The sequence below is a fragment of the Protopterus annectens genome, chromosome 7.part0 (assembly GCF_019279795.1).
Source record: "Protopterus annectens isolate FY-2018-M chromosome 7.part0, PAN1.0, whole genome shotgun sequence".
NCBI lineage: Eukaryota > Metazoa > Chordata > Ceratodontiformes > Protopteridae > Protopterus > Protopterus annectens.
In genome coordinates, this window is record NC_056739.1 from 811,500,681 (window position 1) to 811,513,855 (window position 13,175).

A 13,175-nucleotide genomic window follows, 5' to 3' on the forward strand; every position below is an offset into this window, starting at 1 on the left:
ATCGGATCCGAGCCGGCAACTTTTTTTCTCTAGCATCTGCTTCAAGCTCCGAGCTCCTCCCCCTAACCATAATACACTACCATCTCCTATCTTCCCTCAGATCTTGTTTGCCGTGCTATAGTAAGCATCATGATCTCCTTTGCTCTGAGCTTCAGGGATAAGTAAGTAGGTTAATTCTGTTTTAGTGTGCAAATGGTACTTAGTTTTCCCTTCCTCCCCCCTTAGTGTATGTTGTTTGTCAGTATAGCTTCAAAAAACAAAAAAAAAATTTTTTATTGTTGAAAGTAGTTCTAGGCCCACTTCCCTTTAGTGTGTGTTAGTGTGTGTGTTATCTTTAGGAAGTGGCGATTAGTGTCAGACTACGGCTGATCAGCCTAAGTCGGTTTTCAAAAAACACACAGAGTGTGGCCATAAGCTCTCGCCGGCTGATGGTCACACTCTGTGTGTAATATGTTTGGGAGTGCCCCATTTATCAACACAGTGTTCAGTCTGTGCAGGCTTTAACCCGAGGGCCCTCAGGGACAGGAAGGCCAAGTTAGTTGCCAAGGGTCTTCTCCATGCCCCTATGCTACATTCTGCTACGGCCTCGGTCTCAGATACTCCCGCCCAACCACACACTCAGACAGGGACTCAAACTCCCACTTGTTCTGGTGTTGGGGGAGACAAAGATAAAGAAAAAGCAAGACAGAGAGAAAAAGGAAAGGACAGAGAAAGGCGCAAGGAGGATAAAGACAGGAAGAGGGATAGGCCTTGCAAGAGGTCCCCGGACAGGGAATCTTTCCCTACTTAACCATCCAAGACTTTGAGGCCAGCTTCTCCCAGGCTCCGCTTACCCCGTTTCTCACCGGAGCCGTTGGAGTCTTCTGATCCAAGGCCTTCCTCACCCTTACTGCACAGACCAGCCAGATCCGAGTTGGTCGCCTCTTTGCAATCGACTTGGAGCCTATCAGACTTGGGCATGGACAGGATGATGTGGAGATTCATTCAGACCCAAATACAGATGGGAGTCTTGCCAGGCCCCTCTCCCTCTGGAGAGGGGACCTCCATGCCCATTTTCCGCCCCGTCTCTCCTTCCCCGATCCGTGAGGCTGCTTCGGGGTTCTTGGATCCAAGAATCTTTGGAGCTGGTAACTCGGCGCCGACAGTTCCACCAACCTCGACTCCATCTGTTACCTTGAGTTCCTCGGATCCAGCCAGTTCGGATCCAAGCAACTCTCGGAGCCATGGACAAGTAGTCGGACCCAAGGGAATGAATCCATCTTTGGCTCCGACCTTTTCGGATCCGAACCATTCCCTTGGACCTCGGGTTACCCTCGCTTCGGCTCCGATCCCCACTTTGGACCCAGGGAGGGCTTCTTCCTTGCTGGGTGCCACAGAGGTACACTCTCCATCAGCATTCAAAGTGGTAGAGAGGGATCTGAAGTAGGGACTTCATTTGTCAGCAACCTTTGGGTCTTGGATTCGACTTCGGATCCGAGCCGGCAACTTATTTTACAGCTTATGGATCCGAGCTCCTAGCTCCTCCACTTACCCATAATCCCCTGCCAACCCTGATTGACCTCAGATCTAGTTTGCCCCTCTTAGTAGAGACAGCTGGATTTTGAGCTCCTGGCGATTTGCACAGATAAGTGGTTAAAATTAGAGAGTTTTTCTAAGTTTATTAAACAGTGTGTGTGATTTAGGTTTCCCTTTTGATATTTTCTTAATTTTTAGTTTAATCCCTCCCCTCGCTGGTTCGCAGAGTGTGTTTGTGTTACTTGTGTTTTTGAGGCCTAGTGTGATTGCGTAGCTTACATTAGTTTTTTGTTATCATGTCAGAGGCCCCAAAACCCATTTTTTCCAAGTGCACCGAGTGTGGCCATAAGCTTTCACCGGCAGATGGCAACACTCTGTGTGTTCGGTGCCTTAAGGTTGAACACCTGTCCTCTGGGTGTGCCATTTGTGTGGCGTTCAACCCCAGGGCACTGAAAGAACGGAGGTCGAGGCTGATCCTGGCGAGACTTTTGCCCCCGGATTCGGCTTCAGCCTCCGCCGCTCCCGTGGCACCTCCTCAGCCTTCAGTGGTGGCCACTCCTGCCCCCCTTCTCCCGGCCAGGATTCAAACTCCCACTAAGGCGCCGGAGGACAGGGAGGCCAGGAGGGAGAAAAGGAGGGAGAAGCACCACAAGCGGCGGGCCGAGGCCTCCGCTTCTGCCACCCCCCAGCTAAGCGGGCTTCTCCCTCCACGGCTTCCAGGTCCCCTCCTCCTCGGATCCGATCCCCTTGCTTTTCCCCGGGACCCGAGGAGGAGGAGACCCGATCTCCGTCGAGGTCATCGAGGCGGTATTCCCGGCCCGCCTCGGTGGCCTCGTCGAGATCTACTTATAGTCTTTCTGATGCAGACTTGGACCGAATGATGAGAAGTTTCATCGAAGCCCAGCTGCAGATGGGAGTGCTCTTGCCTCCCCCCCCCCTTCGGGGTGGAGCTCGACACATTTTTTTGCCCCGATAGCTCCTTCTCCGACCCACTTTCTGGGTTCGGAGCGCTCGGAGCCAGGCAATGTTGGAGCGGGGGTGGGTCGGCACCGACAGTACTGGGTACTTTGGATCTGACCCTACCCTCGAGTCTGTCGGGTCCTTCGTTGGATCCGACCTCTCGGAGCCGTGAGCCGAGCTTCAGATCCGAGGGATTCAATGTGCCTTCGGCTCCATCCAGGTCGGAGCACACAGGTCCTTCAGATCCGGTGGCCTCGGTGCCGGTTCCGATCCCTTCATTGGATCTGAGTGGGAGCCGGCTTTTGGATCCCAGGGAGATAGGCTCCCCCTCGGCCTTCGATGTAGTGGAGAGGGCTCTGTTGAGAGCATCCGGACCCCCGGTCCTTGCATCGGCTCCACCCTGCACTCCCTCTCTGCTGGGTCAGGCTTCCATCACCCGGCCACAGAGACAGCCTGCTTCGATGTCCCAGGTTGTTCCACTGGAACAGGATATTGCTGGTGAGACCTCCTCGGACAGTCCCCCCGAGGAAGTGCCTCGCAAGCATAAGTGTAAGAGGAGACACGTGGACTCTCCAGAGTCCTTAACAGAAGACACAGACTTGGATGAAGGGGAAAGCTCCCCAAGGTCACCCCCCGAGGATGTCTCCTGTGGAGACATCATGGGAATGCTCAGGATCAGTGGGGGGTGGTCTGCCCCCAAGGCTTCCTGCGACGAGTCTGTGTTCCTGGAGGCATTCGTAGCAGGCCCGTCTACCTCTTGGGTGCCCCCTCTGGCCGACCCCCTGGTGGACCTTATCACCACCAGGGCATGAAAGGAGCCGGACACTGTGGAGCCAGTCCCCAAACGACCGGATAGAATTTTGAGGCCCCCTGCAGACCGGTCCCATTGGAGCAAGGGTCCCCCCATAGATGCCATGTTGATGGCGGCAGCCACGAAGAGGGAATTAGCTCAGGAGAGCCCTTCGGTCCATCCACCGAGCAAGGAGTCCCACTCGATGGATCGCCTCGGGAAGCGGGTATTTAGTTCAGTGACCTTCTCAGTAAGGTCCCTGAACTACATGGCACATGTCATCAGGATGCAGCGAGATCTTATCAAAGAATATTCTGCTTCCCCCCAGAGTCCATGTTGGCGGAGGACAAGCAGTTGTACTCCACTCGTATGGCCACTCTAAGATCAGTTTCAAATACCTCTATGCGGCTTTTGTCCCATGCCACAGAGGGAGCCGCTAGAGCCAACGGAGCGGGTCTAGTCATGAGACGTCAGGCCTGGCTCCGACATTGTGACTTCACGGAGCCCTTCAAGGCGTCCTTTGCGAATGCCCCCTTTGATGGTTCTGCCTTGTTTGGCAAGACGATTCGCGAGACACTTGTCCAGAGTGAAAAGGATGGGAAGACGTTGTCTGCCGTCGGAGTCCGCTTCTCTGCTCCCCAGAGGTCCTTCTCCAAGAACCAAAAGGGACAGAAGAAGATGTGGTTCCGGAAATCGCAACATTCCCATCCTGCTCCGGACAACCAGTCCTTCCGTGGCAGAGGAGGACAGGGAGGACGCCACCCTAGAGGCAGAGGGGCCCCGAGAAATTTTGGGTCCAGAGAAACTTTTCTGATTGGTCCACGCAGCAGCCCTGAGGGGTTGCCTGACTGCTCCACTCTGGAGGCAGTTGGGGGCGCTTCTCGAAGCACCTGGCAGCTTGGGAGTCCATTACGTCAGATCGCTGGGTGCTTCGTATCATATCCAGAGGTTACAAAATCCCACTGCACCATGTCCCCAGACTCAAAAACCTCCCCGATGTACCACCCGATCAGAGGGAGGCGGCAGCTGCAGAAATTCAGCAGCTGCTAGAAAAAAGAGCCGTCCAGCCCGTCCCCCCAGATCAACTCAGATTAGGGTTTTACTCCAGGTTTTTCTGGTGCCAAAAAAGATGGGGGGCTTGAGACCGATTCTCAACCTTTCACTCTTGAACCTGTCAGTAACCAAAGAAAAATTCCGGATGGTCACCCTTCAATCCATTCTCCCCCTCTTGCGGGCAAGCAACTGGATGTGTTCAATAGACCTCAAGGATGCGTACTACCACATTTTAATGGACAGACAATCCAGGAGGTTTCTCCGCTTTCGGCTGGGAGCCAGTCACTATCAGTTCAGGGTCCTTCCCTTTGGTCTCACCACAGCCCCCAGGGTGTTTACCAAAGTGTTAGCAGTGATAGCGGCCCAACTGAGACTCCAGGGAATGCAGGTCTTCCCGTACCTGAACGACTGGCTCCTGTCCGCCCCTACAAGGCATCTACTCTGCGCAGCCAGAAATCACCTTCTCCGGCTAGCTCCCCATCTAGGCATTATGACCAACCTGGACAAATCCTCCCTTGCTCCAACACAAGTGATAGATTTCATAGGGGCCAAACTAGATACGAGAAGTCTGCGAGCGTTCCTCACTTCGGAGTGACTTCAAAACCTGAGACTTCATGTGCGGGCCATCCTCCAATTAAAAGCCCCACCGGTGGAATTGGTCCTGAGGGCACTAGGCTCCATGGCAGCAGCAATAACTTTTCTTCCATAAGCTCGTCTGAATATGAGGGTGCTACAGTAGACCCTTTTAGTCCAATGGTCCTTTCAGTCTCTCCCCCTCAACCATCCTATCTCACTCAGCAGGGCTTGCAGGAGGGCCCTCTTATGGTGGCTCCAGTCCCCGGCCCTTCATACAGGACGACCCTTCTGCACGCCGCCTCCCCTCGCCACGGTGACCACGGACGCCTCTCGCCTCGGGTTGGGGGCATTGCTCAGGCAGAACGGTCCAAGGCACGTGGAACGACACAGAGACCTCCTTGCATATCAACGTTCTGGAGATGAGGGCGGTGCTGTTGGTGTTGCAAGCACTTCAGAACCTTCTCCCCGTAGGAACTATTGCGATACAGATGGACAACATGTCAGTTGTCTGGTACATCAACAAACAGGGGAGAACCAGGTCCTACCCTCTCTGTCGAGAGGCCATGAGGGTGTGGGAATGGGCAATCTCCACCAACCGCTTCCTTATCGCAACGCACATTCCGGGATGGTCCAACATTCTGGCGGACAAGCTCAGCCGCACTATTCTTTCCCCTTACAAGTGTTCTCTCAATTCTCAGGTAGCGAAGCGGATTTTTGCCGAATGGGGGCAACCCTGCTGCGATCTTTTTGCCACTCCCTCAAACACGAAATGCTCCAGCTTCTTCGCTCTGATTCCCCCCTCGGGGAAGCCCCGAGAGATGCTCTAGTGCATGCTTGGACTCCCGGTCTACTTTATGCCTATCCTCCTCTACCCCAGATGCTGAAACTGATACAGAAATCCTCTCGGTTGGGGAGCAGAATGATCCTCATTGCCCCATTCTGGCCTCGTCAAACTTGGTTCCCTTACCTGTGGTCTCATCTGGTGAATCCTCCCTGGATTCTGGATCCCATTCCGGATCTAATATCCCATCCCTTAGGCCTACCGACCCCGAATCTGGACGACCTGAAGCTGACAGCTTGGCTGCTCTAGTTCCACTCTTAGTCAGGACTCCCGGCATCTCTTCACCAGTTAAAGCCATCTTGGTGGCAGCACATAAACCTTCCACTAGAAGAGTCTATCACAGTAAATGGAAGCATTTTTCCATCTGGGTGGAACACTATAACATAGATCCCTTCACGGCTTCGTTGCCTTCCGTCTTGGATTTCCTCACCGGACTCTTTCAACGGGGAGCTAGTTGTTCTACGGTCAAGGTTCAATTGGCAGCCATTTCTCATTACCATGTGGGACACGAGTTAGGTCCCTTGATGACTGCGAGATTATGTAAAACCTTCCTCAAGGGTACCTTCCTGCTCAGGCCTCCTGTCAAGGAAGCTGTACCCCCTTAGGATCTATCATTAGTCCTTCAAGCCTTGACTGCCCCTCCCTTTGAACCAGCTGCCTCGGCTGAACTTAAATATCTTTCCTGGAAAACGGCATTCCTTGTCGCCATCACTTCAGCGAAAAGAGTTTCCGAGCTTCAGGCCCTTTGTGCGAAACCTCCCTACTTGATTTTTCATCGGGATAGAGTGTACCTCAGGACCAATCCCTCCTTTCTTCCTAAGGTGACCTCAGAAACCAATATCAATCAGTCCATTAACCTGACGGTTTTCTTCCCTAAGTACCAGAATAAAGGAGAATACAAGCTGCATTCCTTAGACGTCCACAGTCAACTGCGCTTCTACATTCACAGGACTGCTGGTCACAGACAATCCGATCAGTTGTTCATTTCCTTTCCCAAATTCAATCTGGGTAAAGCTATTTCTAAGGTCACCTTATCACGATGGATTTCACAGTGTATTTTTCTGGCCTATGAAACTTCGGGGAGGCCCGCACCTCAGGGAGTATGGGCGCATTCTACTCGCTCCATATCTACTTCTGCTGCCTTTAGATCTAGAGTATCTTTGGATGATATTTGCTCTGCAGCCGCTTGGGCCTCTTCTCATACCTTTATCAACCATTATAAGCTGGATGTTATTTCCAGAGGGAGAGCATCCTTTGGCTCCGCAGTGCTCCGGAACATCCTTCCATGATGGCCGCCCAAGATTCAGGTAGCTGGGGACTCTGTCCCAAAGATTGCTGACAAATGAAGTCCCTACTTCAGATTAAGAAGTTATGTACTCACCATAACGTTCCATCTGAGTAGGTGACTTCATTTGTCTGCAACCATCCCCCCCTCCTTCCCCCTGGCCTTCAGAAGTCTATTCTTGAATGTCCTTTCTTGGCCCCTTTCGGGACACTTTTGGTCTGAGATTTGGTATAAGGGCAAACTTGATCTGAGGTCAATCAGGGTTGGCAGGGGATTATGGGTAAAGGGAGGAGCTAGGAGCTCGGATCCATAAGCTGTAAAATAAGTTTCCGGCTCGGATCCGAAGTCGGATCCAAGACCCAAAGGTTGCAGACAAATGAAGTAACCTACTCAGATGGAACGTTATGGTGAGTACATAACTTCTTATTCTCTCCCAGGGATTGAGAACTCAGCCCATTTCCTCGGATTCCACCCAGACTCCACTGGATTTGGCAATGACTCCCTTCATCCTGTCTCAGGGACAGCCCATGCCAGAGGAGCCCCAGGCTGTTCCCCTTGAGGAACCCCCCTCCACAGCTCACGAGTCATCTTCAGAGTCCCACTGAAAAGGGCCTCCATAAGCGCAAGTGCAAAAGGAGGCACTTGGACTCCCCTGAGTCCCTCACTACGGACATGGATTTAGATGAAGGAGAAGGTTCCCCCAGGTCACCTCCCAAAGATGTCTCCTTCGGAGACATCATGGAGATCCTCCACCAGAGGGGAGGTTGGTCAGCCCCAAAACCTTTTATGGATGAGTCCGTGTTCCTGGAGGCCATTTGGCATGGGCCCATCTACTTCCTGGGTGTCCCCGCCAGCGGACCCCTTGGTGGACCTTATCACCACACGGGCATGGAAGGAGCCTGACTCCATAGAACCCATCCCCAAATGCCCTGACAAGATTCTTTCTCCTCCCACTGACAGACAACCTTGGTCTAAAGGAGCCCCCATTGACGCTATAGTGGTTGCAGCAGCCACCAAGAAGGAAATGGCGCAAGAGAGTTCCTCAGTCCACCCTCCAGGCAAGGAGTCCAATTCGGTGGATAGGTTTGGGAAGCTCATTTATTCGTTAGCGACCTTTTCCATCCGTGCGCTGAACCATTTGGCACATGTGATACGGCTGCAGCGGGATCTTGTTTCGGAATTCGCTGAGTCTCCCCCAGAGTCCTTATCGCAGCAGGACAAACAACTGTGCTCTGCGAAAATGTCGACTCTGAAGTCGGTATCAAACACGTCCATGTGTCTCCTTTCCCACGCCATGGAAGGAGCAGCTAAAGTGGCTGGGACAGGCATAGCCATGAGGCATCACGCCTGGCTCAGGTTGTATCAGTTTGCGGACCCTTTCAAGGCGTCTTTTACTAATGTTCCCTACGATGGTTCCTCTCTTTTCGGGAAGACAGTACGTGACACTCTTGTCCAGAGCAAAAAAGACAGGAAGACTTTGTCTGCCATCGGGATCTGCTTCTCTAACCCTCAGCGGTCCTTTTCTAGGAACCAAAGAGGGCAACAGAAGATGTGGTTCCAGAAATCACAGTTTTCCTGGGAGTTTCAGGACAACTCTTCCCACAGAGGCAGAGGGGGGCAGGATCGATGCCGACCCAGAGGTAGAGGGGGTCCCAGGAACTTTGGGTCTAGGAAACCTTTTTCTGACAGGCCCACTCAGCAGCCCTGAGGGGTTGCCCGACTGTCCTACTCTGGAGGCAGTCAAGGGGAGATTATCATTGCACCCAGCGGCATGGGAGTCCATAACTGCAGATCGTTGGGTGCGACAAATAATATCCAAAGGCTACACTATCCCATTTGTTGCCCTGCCAAGTGCTACAAGATGCCTTCCAGATGTCCCACCCACTCACAGGGAGGCCACTGCTCTAGAGGTTTCAAAGCTGCTTCACAAATGAGCCATCAAACCGGTCCCCTTCGACCAGTCCGGATTAGGCATTTACTCCAGGTTTTTTTAGTGCCAAAAAAAGACGGGGGACCTCAGGCCCATTTTGGACCTGTGAACCTTGAACCTGTCTGTCACCAAGCAAAAGTTCTGGATGGTCACCCTACAGTCCATTCTACCTTATCTCCGAGAGTGCGACTGGATGTGCTCGTTAGACCTCCAGGATGCTTTCTACCATATCAAGGTCCACAGAAGCTCCAGGGGGTTTCTTCGCTTCCGACTGGGAGACAGTCACTTGCAGTTCAGAGCTGTACCCTTGGGTCTCACCACAGCCTCCAGGGTGTTCACCAAGGTAATGGCAGTAGTAGCAGCTCACCTGAGGCTTCAGGGAATTCAGGTATCTCCTTACCTGGATGACTGGCTCTTCACTGCATCCACCAAGAGTCTTCTGTGTCTGGCCCGAGACTACTTTCTCCTCTTGGCAGATCAGCTGGGGATTACAGTCAATGTCCACAAATCTCTTTTGCAACTAGTGCAAGTTCTGGATTTCATCGGGGCATGGCTAGACACTTTGCAGCTAAATGTTTTCTTAACACCAGACAGGATCTCACACCTAAGGTACAACATCGCTCTAATCGTGAACCTCAAATTTCCAAAGGCGAGAGATGTGCTTTGGGCCCAAAGCAAGTGGTCCCAGATAGAGACCAAGTTGCACATAAATGTTCTAGAGATGAGGGCAGTGCTTTTAGCGTTGAAAGCCTTCCACACTGTCCTTCCTCTGGGTTCGATTGCAATTCAGTCAGACAACATGTCGGTTGTCTGGTATATCAACAAGCGGGTGGAACCAGATCTCATCCTCTGTGTCGCGTGGCCATGAGAGTGTAGGAGTGGGCGATTTCCACCGGTCGGTTTCTGATTGCAACGCACATCCCGGGATGCCCCAACATTTTAGCGGACAGATTGAGTCGGGCTATTCTGCTGCCGTACGAGTGGTCTCTGAAACAGTCAGTAGCGGAGGAGATATTCCTTACATGGGGACAGCCTTGCTGCGATCTCTTCGCATCTCCTTCCAACGCAAAGTGCAGCGAGTTCTTTGCTCTGATTCCCTCACCAGGAGATGCCCCCAAAGACATTCTAGTCCATGTTTGGCCCTCCGGGTTACTGTATGCTTACCCACCATTACCACTCATTCCGAAGTTTCTTCAGAAAGCCTGTCGACTGGGATGCATAGTGATCCTCATTGCCCCATTCTGGCCTCGTCAAGTTTGGTTCCCCTTCCTTTGGTCTCACCTTCTAGCGCCTCCGTGAATTCTGGATCCCTGTCTGGATCTAATCCCTTATCCTTCGGGTGCTTACCCTCCCAATCTGGACAGTCTAAAGCTGACAGCTTGGCTGCTCCAGTTCCCTTGATTGCCAGGACTCCCAGTCTTTCATCTCCTGTAAAAGCTATACTAGTGGCTTCTCTTAAAGATTCCACTAGGAAGGTCTATCACAGTAAATGGAGACATTTCTCTACCTGGGCCTCTCAGAGAAACCTGGATCCTTTTACAGCCCCCTGTTCCAGCGGTATCGGAATTCTTTACTAGTATTTTTCAGCAAGGAGCTAGCTCCTCCACGGTGAAAATACAGCTGGCAGCCATTTCTAATTTTCATGCAGGTGAGAATAAGACTGCACTCGCCTCTTCTAGGCTATCTAAAGCCTTTTTAAAAGGCACCTTCCTTCTGCACCCTCCCATCAAAGATTTGGTTCCTCCTTGGGCTCTCACTTTCGTTCTTCAGTCATTAGTATCTCCTCCTTTTGAACCTGCTGCATCAGTGGATCTAAAGTTTTTGTCTTGGAAGACAGCCTTCCTAGTGGCTATTACGTTGGCTAGGAGGGTCTTTGAGCTGCAGACTTTGTCTGTCGTGCCTCCTTATTTGGTCTTCCATAAGGACAGGGTCTCTCTCTGTACAAATCCTTTGTTTTTATCCAAAGTGGCATCTCAATCAAACATAAACCAAACAATTCATCTTCCTGTTTTCTTTCCAAATTTTCAGAACAAAGGGGAATATAAACTTAATTTGTTAGATGTTCATAGACCACTTTGTTTCTACCTTCATATATCACAACCCTTCCGTAAGTCCGATCAGTTGTTTGTCTCTTTTTGGTCTAAGGTTCCTTTGGATGACATTTGTGCAGTGACAACTTGGGAAAATTCTCATACTTTCATCTCCCATTACAAGTTAGAGCTGATTTCCAGAGGGAGAGCATCCTTTGGCTCTGTGGTGCTCAGGAATATCCTTCCATGAGGGCCTCCCAGGATTTGTTGAGTAGCTGTGGACTCTGTCCCACAGGTTGCAGATAAAATTAAGTTAACTACTTCAGATAAAGAAGTTATGTACTCACCATAACGTTCCATCTGAGTAGTTATATTTCATTTTTCTGCAACCTTCCCACCATCCGTCCCTCTGACCTTTTCATGTGAATAAACATATTAGGTTATTTAGTTGAGTTGCTAATAAGTATAGTTGCAGCAAATTCGATCTGAGAGAAGATAGGAAATGGTGGTGTATTATGGGTAGGGGGAGGAGCTCGGAGCTTGGAGCAGATGCTAGAGATAAAAAGTTGCCGGCTCGGATCTGATATGGATCCATATACCCACAGGTTGCAGAAAAATTAAGTATAACTACTCAGATGGAATGTTATGGTGAGTACATAACTTCTTTTTTCTGTCTTGTAGCTCTCGTTCATACACTGATGATTGGCAGGCTGATTTTGTTTATAGTTACTTCTTCTCATCTCTTTATGAACTCCTGTCACATTTTCCCAGACTTTAGAAAAAAAAATCTAAATACATTTTGAAAGCTTTCCCATCCCGTTTAATTCACAGTAAACACACAAAACTATATATATTATATGCTTTCTAAAAATAAGATCACATGTTGTCATTTTCATTTGTTCAACAAATGGGTTCAGATCCCATCCTCTAATACAACTCAGCCGTTTTTTCCAGCTTGTGGAATACTGAAACTCCCAAGCGCCTCTCTTCCCCACAATGCACTAATCCCCTAACATACCTCAGATCTTGTCTGCCGCCTTCATGTATGGATGTGGTCACTGCAAACTGTCAGATAGTGTTCATGAGTGTATTTCTTTACTTGCTTATTTCTTAAAAACCTTTATCTTAAGACTACATATCCTCCCTCCTCTTTTCCACTGTAGTTGTGTAATTCTTTGCTACCATAGTTGGTAATCCTTTTTTTTTCTACTTATAAGTACATCTTAAAATTACCATTGTTGGTAATATTTCTTTCTTCTCTTTTTCTTACACTATTAAAACAAACTTTCTCTATCTAAGTTTTTCCCCTTTAAATTAGATGATGGACAACAAATTTTCTGGTTTTAAAAAATGTATGGCCATAAAATACCTCTTTCTGATGCACAGTCTAAGTGTGTGTATATTGTCTAGGCCCTGCACATTTAGACTCTGCTTGTGACATATGTAAAGCATTCAATCCTAAGGCTTTAATTGATTGGAAAAATAAGGTGATCTTGAGACGGTTACTTCCTTCTAAATTTTCCAATGCATCATCTGGGGCTCAAACCCCTAAATAATCTGAGAAAAAAGAGGCTAAGAAGCATTACCCAGATCCTACAAGCTCCTCAACACCAGACTTAGAACCATCTCACAAGGTTTGCAATCTGAAGATAAAATCAAATAAATCACCACGGATCAGATCTATTCTGCTCTTGGACCTGGTGTCCTCCCATCTCCCTTCTCCTTTTCTGGACTGGTCTCCCAAGCATCAACATTCTAAAGCGTCATTCATAGCATCTTCCACTCATTTCTCTAAAAGTCTGACCGAGATTGACATGGACAGGATGATGAGGAAGTTCCTCTCAACACAAATTCAAATAGGGGTTCTCCTGGCTCCAACTCCAGCCGGTCCAGAGATCTTTGTGAGTACTGCCTCTCCTATACTGACTTCTTCTCCAATCCAACCTATGGATTTGGAGCAGTCAGATATGAGGATTAAGCACAGATGAGTGATCCATCAGACGTAATGGTTAATACAGTTGAAATCTGCTGTTTAAGTGTTCTTAAATGTATTAACCATTAAGTCTGATGGATCACTCATCTGTGCTTACTAATAAAGGAACTGCGAATTCAACATATCCTGGACTGGATTTTTTACTTGGTTTACTAAGTTTAAGAGATTTATTTGAGTAGACAGCTTCCTTTCTTATTATTTT